Source organism: Neomonachus schauinslandi, chromosome 1, assembly GCF_002201575.2.
Source record: "Neomonachus schauinslandi chromosome 1, ASM220157v2, whole genome shotgun sequence".
In the NCBI taxonomy this organism is placed as follows: domain Eukaryota; kingdom Metazoa; phylum Chordata; class Mammalia; order Carnivora; family Phocidae; genus Neomonachus; species Neomonachus schauinslandi.
In genome coordinates, this window is record NC_058403.1 from 6,921,800 (window position 1) to 6,933,005 (window position 11,206).

Sequence of the window (11,206 nt, forward strand, 5' to 3'; positions counted from 1 at the left end):
AAAGATGAGCACATAGAACTCATATCTGAACTATATGATCCTGAGGACATCAGTGACACCCTTCACTTCTGGTCTATGAACAGATAGGCCAGAGCCTGTCACATGGTCCCACATCACTGCAAGGGTTGGAAATGTCCAATGTGTCCAGGAAATTACTGAGAAATACATGAAGCTTAAAAACTTTTTAAAAAAGTAATAGTGATAACGAAATGAATAAATACTAAGGAATTTATTAGGCTTTATAAAATCCTTTGAAATAATAACAAATAAATAAAATAACTTTTCAAAATTTTCCTAAGGAATTTATTAAAAATTTTAAGCATAGTGAATTTCTGAATAACTTCCTACAGGTAGCTCATTTTCTAAACAGACAGACAAACACTTGGGCAACTGAGGATTTTAGTGCTCATTCCTAACTAAGATCCAAATGCCATAGACACTGGCTTGTCTGTAGCAAAGGATAAACAAGGGTCCCCTAACCACGGGGTTTTAACCATGACCTACTCATGCCTCTGTTTATGTGACATGTGATTAATAATACTAAATCTGAGAACAAATGCAGGAAGATTTTTTTTTTCAATTCAGAATTTTTAAACACTGTTCTAATTGATTATCTCCAAATCTTGTAAAAAGTGCTCAACTTTACCCCTTGGAAATTACCTCCATAGGATGGGCTGAAAACATGCTATTAAAAAGTTGGCTCCTGAGAACTAAATTTCAAATTCATCCCTCTGTTGGATCAAAACTTAACACCAGATTTTCCCTCAGTGAACTCCAGATGAGGATGTTTCAATTAAATGTCTAGCCTCAGGACTAGATAGGCTTTTGGGTGAATTAATATACCATTAGCTGCTGCTAGATTATTGGGTGATTTAAATGTGATTATGTATCTGAAAACAATTTGTAATTAACTTATAATTACAATTTATAAGTTGTAAGCTTGATACTAGAGTGGGAGGTACAATTTTGGCACCAACGCACTTTTAAAACATTTGTACCCTGCGAGTTAATAGTATTTCTAGATTTTTTTCCCCTAACTGAATAATTGGGCAAGTTTAAGAAGAACTTTGTTCTTATTATTGGAATATCAGAAGTGACCTGATTTTCTACTAGTAAAAAAGTGGTTCTATCACTGAACACTTTTTATTTAGTACATGCACCATGCTGAGCACAGCTCTTGGCCAGGGTTAAAACTGCCCAGATGTCCGAAATCCCTTTCCACTGAGAGCCTTCATTCCGGCGGGGGAGGTGGTTCCCAAGGTAATTAAGTAGGATGCATGGAAGGTGTTGAGTGAGATGAGGAAAAATTGGGCAGAGAAGAACAGGGGGTGCAGGAAAGAAGGAGTTGGGGTTTTTCCTAAAGCGGCAGCAAGCCTGCAGAGAAGGCACAGTCTGAGCAATTATTTGTAGAAGGTGAGGGGCACCTGGGCATATGAATGGATGGGGGAAGATGCCTTCCCAGCACAAGGAGCAAGGACAAAGGCGCAGGAGGTGGCCTTGTGCCTAACATGTGGGAAGAACCAGTAAGCAATAATCCCTGACCCAGCCATTCAAGGGAGTCCTAGGCAGCCATTAAAATAAAAATGTAAAGCTCTATGTATCCACGTGGAAAGATAGTCATAATATAATTAACGAAAAAAGCAGATTTTTGAAATGATGTACCCAGAAAATCCCGTTATTTTTGGCAAAAAAAATTTTACACACCACTATTTGTCAAACGTTCACTTGGAAACATACCTGAAAGGAAATAAGTCAAAAGGTTGACAATGATTTCCTTATTTCCTTTAGACCTGAAAAGTTTGCTATGAATTTTAATTGGAACGCAGACTTGGTATTCAAAGACCATTCTATTGTTAATGCTAATATCCTGGCGCAGCTGAATATTTTAGCTAAATCTTGCCAAGAAGGATATTCACAAATGAATTATACTAAACTCAATAAACAATCATTTTTGAATAAGTTCGCTACAGGTTCCTAGAGTATGTAATACCAAACAACCTGTTTTTGGTTGAATTATGTCCCCATGAAATTCACACATTGGAGCCTAATCCCCTCAGTGCATCAGAACGTGACCTCGTTTAGAAATAGGGTCACTGCATATGAAATTAAGTTAAGATGAGGTTATACTGGAATAGTGTGGGCCCTAATCCAGTAGAACTAGTGTCTGTATCAAAAGGGGAAATTGGGAGACAGACAGACAGACAGACACATGCACGTATGCACCCACGCATAACACGGGGAGAATGCCACGTGAAGGTGAAGATGGAGATCAGGTGATGCATCTACAAGCCAAGGAACAACAACAATTATCAGCAACCCCTGAAGCCAGGAGAGGGACATGGAGCAGATTCTCCCTCACAGCCCTCCGGAGGAACCAGCCCTGCTCACCTCATGCTCAGACTCCTGGCTTCAGAACTGAGACATTCCTGTTGTTTGGACCACCTGTCTGGGCTTCTAGGGCCATCCCAGGAAACTAATCCACAACCCTACTGGGAGCGAAGTCACTTAATAATCAGGAGACTACGTGGTGCCCAATTCCTTGGCATGCTGAAGAAAATTCTGTAAAATCACACGTTATTGAGGTCACATTAAGGTTTTATCAGGGTACCTGTTGAGTCGCCTTTGACCTCAAAGCTTTTTTGGGCAAGCCATTCACATCATATTCAGTTGCCCCTTGGTCTTTAACAGATCCTGCTCTCTGGTAAGTTCCTCCTTTCCTTGGCGTCCCTCCTAGAGAAGTGGGGCTGGGACCCCATTCACAAGGAGCAGAGGCAGAAAAGGCCATGGGTGCCTTTTCCGTCAGCCACAATCGGGGTGCCCTCTTCAGACACTCACTGTGACCACAGTCCTGTTTATCGTCCGCGGCTGCCAACTTGCTGGCTGGGAAGTTGATATTCTACGGAATGATGTGGGGATTATTTAGCCAGTCATTCCTCAGTGTTCACCGGGACCACAGTCCTGTTTATCGTCCGCCGCTGCCAACTTGCATCATTCTAAGGAATGATGTGGGGATTATTTAGCCAGTCATTCCTCAGTGTTCACCGGGTGTTATCCTTTTACCAAGCATGCAGGGAGTTACCTTTCACAAGGGTTTCCAACCTGGAGGACAAGTTAAACATGATTCCCTGGCCTGTCTCAGAAGTTCTGATTCCAGAGGCCTGAGGAGGGAGCCTGAGCATTTCTTTTCCAACAAACCCCCAGTGTAGCAAATGCTGGCCTTCCAGGCTGACCCCACACTCTTGTCCTCAGGCCAGGTGGAAATTTCTTCCCACAGCTTCAGTTTAATATGGCGGCCTTGAATTTCCCCGCAGGCAAGGGTGGGGCAGGCCCTGTGTCTGTTCCTGCCCGGGACTTTGCTCGCTGGGCTGCTCCCTGTCTCTCCTGGAAAATGACTCTCAGATATGAGGATGGAGATCAGTGGACTCTCTAACTATATAAACTGGTGGATTCTGGCAGACGGTGAAAATTCCATGTCATCGTCTAATAAGATGCTCAGAACGAGGATTTTTCTCGATTACTATGGCCACAGTCAGAATACTTCACATAATTTTCCAATTCTTTATATGGTTTTTTTTTTTGCTGCTTGATTTTTGTGCCTTTTGTGCCTTCCCATGTCTTAATAACATTAATATACTTGTACTTTTTAAAAAAGTAACATTTCTAATACAAAGTTAATAATGGCAGACCTTTTAGTAAATACAGTTAGTAAAAAGAGAAATTAAACCCTCCTTGGCCCCATCACACAGAAGTAATATCTACTGATATTTTTCGGTATCAGTCTTTTAGTTAATATGTTGATTTATTTTAATCAAGTTATATTCCTTACATGTGAAATAACAAATTTATTTTAAAAATTAAACAAAATGATTTAAATTACTAAAATGAAAAGTTGTTCACTTGGAATTTTATTAATTGCTCCATCTGTTTGTCAGTATAATTATGAGTACCTTTTTCGGCCATGACATGGTCCCTGGTGACATTGTATAAACTCCCAATATAGTCTTATAGTCTTGCTTTGACTCTTCGAGGTAGTCTCCAGATTTTTTGCCATCACAGACAGAATTGTGATCCACATTATGGTAGATAAAGCTAATTTATCTAGCATAATATTTTACAAATGGACTTCAATGACAGAGAGAGGTGCAGAGGTGGTGGCAGTTCTTTTTTAATCGCCTCTGGCTCAGGATTCCTACTTCTAGGGAATTTGGTCCATTCATGGATTATGCTACTTCCACAGGCCAGAGAAGAGAACATCACTTTCCTTGTGTTCCTGTGCACTGGGTGTGTACCAGGCCACATCAGTGAACCTCTCAGTCCTTCTCTTCTTCAAGACTCCTCTTGCAATCCATGTGTCTTCGAGCTCACACCCCCCACCCGAGAGTTTACTGTGTTCCCCACAGTAGTCAACATGGTGTTATGTTCAACAAATGGAGTCTGAGTATATCTCTGTTGATTTCATGCCTTAAGGAAAACACGAGCTGGATATTTGGCTCACCCCCGTGGCTGGCTCCTCGGGCTTCTAGTCTACCTACCTTTTCATACCCACAGACCCATATCTCAACCAAAGATGTGAACTCCGGAAGGACTGGCGAAGGCCGTGAGACTTCAGGCTTGCTTTCTCCTCTTTTTTTTGCCAGTTCCTGTGAGCCGTCGGAGGTGGGAGGTGTGTGGGCATCACTTTTCCCAAGGATATAGTTAATGCCTCTGATCCTCCGTGAAAAGCTGTGGCTGAAGTCAGTGAAGTAGCAACAGTTAGGAAGCAAAGTCAGCGGGATCTTGGAGCTGGATTACTTGGAAGGGTTGAGGTTGCGAGATGGCTCACGACTGGCTCCTTTATCTTGGCTCGGGGACTGAGGGCTGTGGGGCGTGTGGAGGGAAAGCACGGAGGACAGCACTGCTCTCCATTTGGATCACGTTTCGTCGAAGTGCTAGGGTTCCTCCAGCTGAGCCGTCCGGCAGGCATTTGGATGCACAGACCCGAATCAGAGGAGGGTCAGAGCTTGGGCAGCCATGGAAGGTGGCAGTCTGCGAGGCAGGGACCACCGTGAGCATGAACGTGGCCTTTCACAGAGAACGAGGGCAGGGAGCTGAGAGCGTGAATGCCGAGGCCAGGTGGTGGGACAGGTGCGAGGAAGGAGATGTGAGTGGGGTCACCTTCACTGCCCATGATTTCATCCACATCACACCGGCAGAGATGGCTCTTGGGAGTTCTCTTGGGTCGTCTTTACTCATTTTCTTGGAATATATGAAATAAATTTCCCCTTTAGTTTTTAAAATTAAATTCTGATCTTTTGCTATAATTACAAGCGCTATTAACTCTGCCTCAACCTCTACTCCTTCCGATTGTGGCTTAATGTGGAAAGCAGCATGCATACCTTCTACGATGATGGTCCTTAATTTGTGACTTTTGGTCTCATTGTTTGGAATTAGCATGAGCTCTTGTGCTTTGCACCAGTTCTGTATTTTCTTTAGGAAGGATTTCAAACAGAAGAGGCCGAAGTTATTTCCCGAAGTGCTGAGGTTGACATCTCTCCTTAAAGACTTTTAAATATTTCCAAAATAAGGGACACTGTTTTTGGCTCTGGAGTTCCTTGCTTTTTGGGGGCTTCCTCAGCCAGATGGTTCCTCTCATGGAAGAAAATGTATGTAGCCTCTTATCACCTCTCCTGTAATTTGGAGTTTCTAATAACAACATTTTGTTATCAGGGATCTTTGGCTTCTTATATTTTATTTTATTTCTATTTATTTTTTATTCAGTTAGCCAACATATCATCATTAGCCTCAGATGTAGTGTTCCACAATTTATCAGCTGTGTATAACACCCAGTGCTCATCATGCTTCTTACATTTTAGACATGCAATGATATTTTGAAAAATGCTCCAAAATGGAGCGGGGGCAAGTCAGCAGCAGCTCTGTTTGGGTGCTGCTGGTTGGGGTGGCTGAGGCTGTGGGATTTGGGTGCAGGTAGCTCATTCAGCTTCATGCCTGTTCTGTCTCATCGTTTGGAATGACCGGCAAAGAGTTATGTCTACGAAGACATTGACTTTCTTCCCAGAGAGCAATGGTTGCCCTTTCTCGTCCAGGGTCAACGAGGTGCTGCCACTTTGTGATATATTTGAATTTATTCTTTGTTTATAGAAACTCAAGCCAGAAAGACTCATACTTTTGGCAGATGATTAAAGCCGTTTAAATTAGATTTTTGACACTGTAATTAAATGTGAGCACAAATCAAATAACGCATTCCATATTCCTTCCAGTGGGGAGGGCTCGGGAGCTGGGTAGCGCGTCGCTGTCTAGCTTGGGTTAGGTCTCTGGGATTCCAGAGAAAGCTTTGATTTGTAAATGGTTGGGTTGAACGATGCCTTCCAAAATATATCTTTTAGCGGTATGAACTAACAAAATAAATGAAAGAAAATTGGATTAATTTTAATAATTCTGCTGCTTTGATTCCAAATCCTTGAACACCTACAAAAACAAAGTGCCTCTTAAAAGAGGAGCCTTGCCTTTGGATACTGGAACTCTCTGTTTCTGTTTATGGGCAGGAGGAGGCAGATGTGTATTTTTAGATGGATGGAGGCATCCAGAGAAGAGTGAAGGTACCTGAGAAGCTTTTCCAGGGTGCTGGTCGGAGATCACTGGGCGTCTTGGGGCTTCCAGAGTGAATTCCTTTCAAATTATGTTTTTGAAACCAGACTCAGGCCTCTTCTGCTATTGATTGTTTTCATATGAAATAACATTGAAATCCAGTAGCAAATTGGGGCTAGATATAGATGAGTATTCCACATGGGTAGCTGGGATTTTATTGAGAATTACAGTAATGAATGGCGTGAGGATCAGACCCAGGACAGAAACCAAGGGTGGAAGCTCAGAAGGGTAGGTGGGGATGACCGCCCGTTTCCTGCTCAGAGAGAGCTTTGTTGCAAATCTGGCCCTGCCTCTATGTTCTGACCTTAGATAAAGGACTTAGCCTGTCTAAGCCTCAGTTGATTCATCTGTAAAGTGGGAAGAATAGCGCACAATCCATAAGATTCCGGCAAGAGTGAACTCAGATGATTAATGTATATAAAGCATTTACTGTGATTCCTGGCATATGATGAATTATTGGTGTATGTCATTATTATAACAACCAACGCCACTCTCCAGGTGAAGTAGAAAAGAGAAGGCGTTTTCTTAGAAATTTTTTTTTCCGAGTATTTTTGAGGGGAGATGTCAGTGACAGATGCTCATTGGAATGTTTGCTATAAACACAGACTTGGTGTTATAGAAGATGTATCAACAATAACACTGATGTTTTGATTCTATGAAAAGGTTCAGGTTCAACATAACGGATTGTTATCCATGACAGACAACCAGTGATTGGATAATTTATTTAAAAAGACTGAGGGCCCAGGCAAGAGCTACTTAGAAAACATAAGCAGAATATAAACATTAACCCATATTATTTTTAGCATCCCTCCCCCACCTATGTGTGTTTTTTAAAGAACTTTATATAGGCCATATTTCAGGGAGGGAACCTGGAAGCGTGTGATCCAATGGCATTTAATGAAATGATTTTGAATGGAAAACCGTTCTCACCCGGGCACAAAGCCTCCTTTGATAAAACATTGTGCAGAGCCAAAGTTGCTCCCACGTAAGAAATAACTACCCTAGCTCATATGGAACAACTCATTTCTTCCCCAAACATATTTTATGTCCAAGAGAAATAGATTAATAGAGCTTATACCTTCTTTTTTTGTTGTTTTATTTCCATCATATCGTATCTAAACAGATTGTTAAAGCGAGATTGCTCAGGTTTCTACTGAAAAGTCACCTGAGAATAACAGCTGTCTTTGAAATTGGCTTACAAAATACTGAAATAAACAAGAATTTGCTTATTCCTTTTGTCTGGTCTGGAATTGATTTATGAGACAGGACCTTTATTGAACTTTGTTAAATACCTGGGAAACATTTGATCAAAGGTTCACATTGAGATGTGAAGCCCTATGTAGATAATTGCTTGATTACAATGAAATATTTTGACATGCTTGATCCACACCATAAACTGATAATTAAAAATAGTTGGAGTGTTTTAACATTACTAGTAGAGTAGTTATGGCCAAATCCGTTTTATAACTTTCAAGTAGCTTTTATTGATTGTAACTTTACACAATCATTTGTCATATTGTAAGTAAGAGAATACAGTTCATGTATGGATTTTTAATTTATGACATCCTCTTCTTCCCATACCAATATAATCCATCTTTTCAAATGTTAGTAAATCAAGACAAAACCTTTTATTAGTAGATTTATAGATATAATAAGAAAAAGGAAGCCAAAAATGCATATTTTGTAAAGACCATTACTTCAGAAGTAAATCTTCCCTTGCATTTTAGAAAAGGACAAATCTTGTTTTAGGTATTTTAATTTAATAACTACGTTTGAGCAAAATTTATATATGAAACAGGCCACGCTTATACCTCTTCTTAAAGGCAAACCTTTTTTTTTTTTTTTCTCAGCTTATTCACTGGGAGGAGACCACATATGAAACATTATTAATGCTACTCTAGGTATAGATTTAAGCAGTTTTTCTGTAAGAGAAAACTCTCTGTTTTCATATGGTACTATCTGTAATTATTGTACGGAACACAAATTATCACCTTTTACACTGCTGACCTGAGGCCTAATTATTACCTTTACCTAGAGATATCAGAGTTTCATTCAGGCAGTGTTTTTTTTTTTTTTTTTTTTTTTTAAAGATTTTATTTATTTATTTATTTGAGAGAGAGAGACTGAGAGAGAGAGCACATGAGAGGGGGGAGGGTCGGGAGGGTCAGAGGGAGAAGCAGACTCCTTGCTGAGCAGGGAGCCCAATGTGGGACTCGATCCCGGGACTCCAGGATCATGACCTGAGCCGAAGGCAGTCGCTTAACCAACTGAGCCACCCAGGCGCCCTCAGGCGGTGTTTTTAATATTCAAACCACAAATTGTAAATATTTGATCAAGAATATCACAAGTAAGGGTGCCAAGATCTGCACATGCTTATCTGAGCAAACTTACGATGATCATAACTACCAAGTTAAGTCCATTCGCTTGGGAGTTCCCAGGATGCTGACTCCTGCCTGCTCAGAGGTGCTCTGTCATCCTTATGCCTAATTTAGGCGGCAAATTCCTGCATTTTTTAAGTCGCTCCCTATTTTATTTTAGCTTCCAAAATTTAAAACCTGAATTATGGTTTCCTAAAAGCAAATTCAGTGAACGTCATTTGTATCGTGTTTTTTTTTTTTTTCTCATTTGATTCACACACAGTGATGCTTCACATTTTATTTATATGGACCATACCCTTCCTGATAACCCTGAGTATTGTTCTTTTTTTTTTCTTTTTTTTCTGAGTATTGTTCTTTTTTTTTTTTTTTTTAAAGATTTTATTTATTTATTCTACAGAGAGAGAGACGGTGAGAACAGGAACACAAGCAAGGGGAGCGGGAGAGGGAGAAGCAGGCTTCCCGTGGAGCAGGGAGCCCGATGCGGGGCTCGATCCCAGGACCTTGGGATCATGACCTGAGCCGAAGGCAGACGCTTAACGCCTGAGCCACCCAGGCGCCCCTCTGAGTATTGCTCTTAATTTAAATTCCACATTTTGTCTTTTTGTAAGTTTTCTTTTTTATGAGCTGCTCTTGTCCCAGAGTACCTTTTTATTTCCTTTTGAGATAGCATCCTAATAGTGTTTCTGGATGTGAAATGTGGATTTAGAAACACATTGCTCATGGATTCCTGTTCTCACCTCCATCTTTAGAACCATCTCTTCCTGGGTCATGGGCTGGGACTTTGGGCAAGTTACTTAACTTCTCTGTGCCTCCATACATTCAGCTATAAAATCTGGCTAATAATAGACACACCTATTAAGTTTTTGTGATGATTGGCCCACATAATAGTCACTGCACTTTGAGCTGCTGAAGGTTGCCTGAGAAAACACGCAGAACGGTGCTGGCTTGTCTCTAAATCTTCGACCACAAATCTCCAGTGGTCACTCAGCGCTGCTGCCAAGTCCTGCCCTGCCCCGAGGTCATAGCTGGCTCTTCTTTTCTCTGTTCAGCTTCTAAGTGATAGAGAAGCTCACGACCCAGCTTCAATCACCTCTTCTTTGTCGTCTAACTCACCTCTCCCCCCACCGCTAAAAAATGTGATCCCAGCACGTGGCTTAAAAACCACCTACGTTTCAATGATCCATACAATCTTGCCTCCCTGTTGATCACCCTCTCCTAACTGGAATCTTGACATGCATGTTTATAAGTGCCTTCGACTTTGAGTACAAATCCTGATCTGCCCTCCCTCTACTAGAATTTTCCAAGTCTCTCCCAACTCTGGAAAGTGCAAACACTATCTTCCCGGTCACTAAGGCCAGGCATACAACAAAACAATGACCAGAGACCACAAATCATGTCTGGTTTCCTTTCCTTTACTTTCTACCTCCAGTGTAGCAGCCCCGCCCGGCGATTCTTCCTCCAGGAGCTCCTCGTCCCTCATCCCTTACCGGGTGGTGCAATGGCATCTTAGCTGGGTTCTCCCAGCTTCCGTCTCGTGTGTTGACCAACCTTTGCTTTATGTGAGTCAGATCATAGAGTCTCTATATGTTCTTGAGCCCCAGTGGCTTCCTGCTATACTGGGGTAAGTCCAAAGCCCTCAGTGTGATCTGGCTTTTGCCCACCTTACAGACGCAGGATGAAATTACTCTGCCCTGGCTCACAGTGCTCCAGTCCTCTGTCTGTTTCTCTGAGGTGCCAAGCTTATGCCTGGCTGGGGAATACCGAACTAGCTGGTTGCTCGCTCGGAGGGCTGCTCCTCGGCATCTATAAAAGGCTCTGATTTGTGGTTTGGGTTTTAAATGAACACCATCTCCTGGGTGAGGGCCCTTGCGGAGGTGACCCTCGTCAAGGAGTGGTGAGGGTCATAAGAAGTATTTATGATGCTCCCTACTTCCTCCCACCTGGAAAAAGTGGAACTGATACATGTGTGCAAGGCAAAATTACCCCTTTTTCACTGCCAGACCCCGAGTTTCCTGTGGCTGCCTGTAAAAGTATTCCTCATGTGAAAGTTTTGATCTGCTGGCCTGAAGAGAAAATGTAGCTCTGCAGCTTTCTCTTTCCTCATTCCTTTCTCCCTCCCTCCCTTCTTTCTTTCTCCCTCCCTCCCTCCCTCCTTTCTTTCTTTTTCTTTCTTTCTTTCTTTC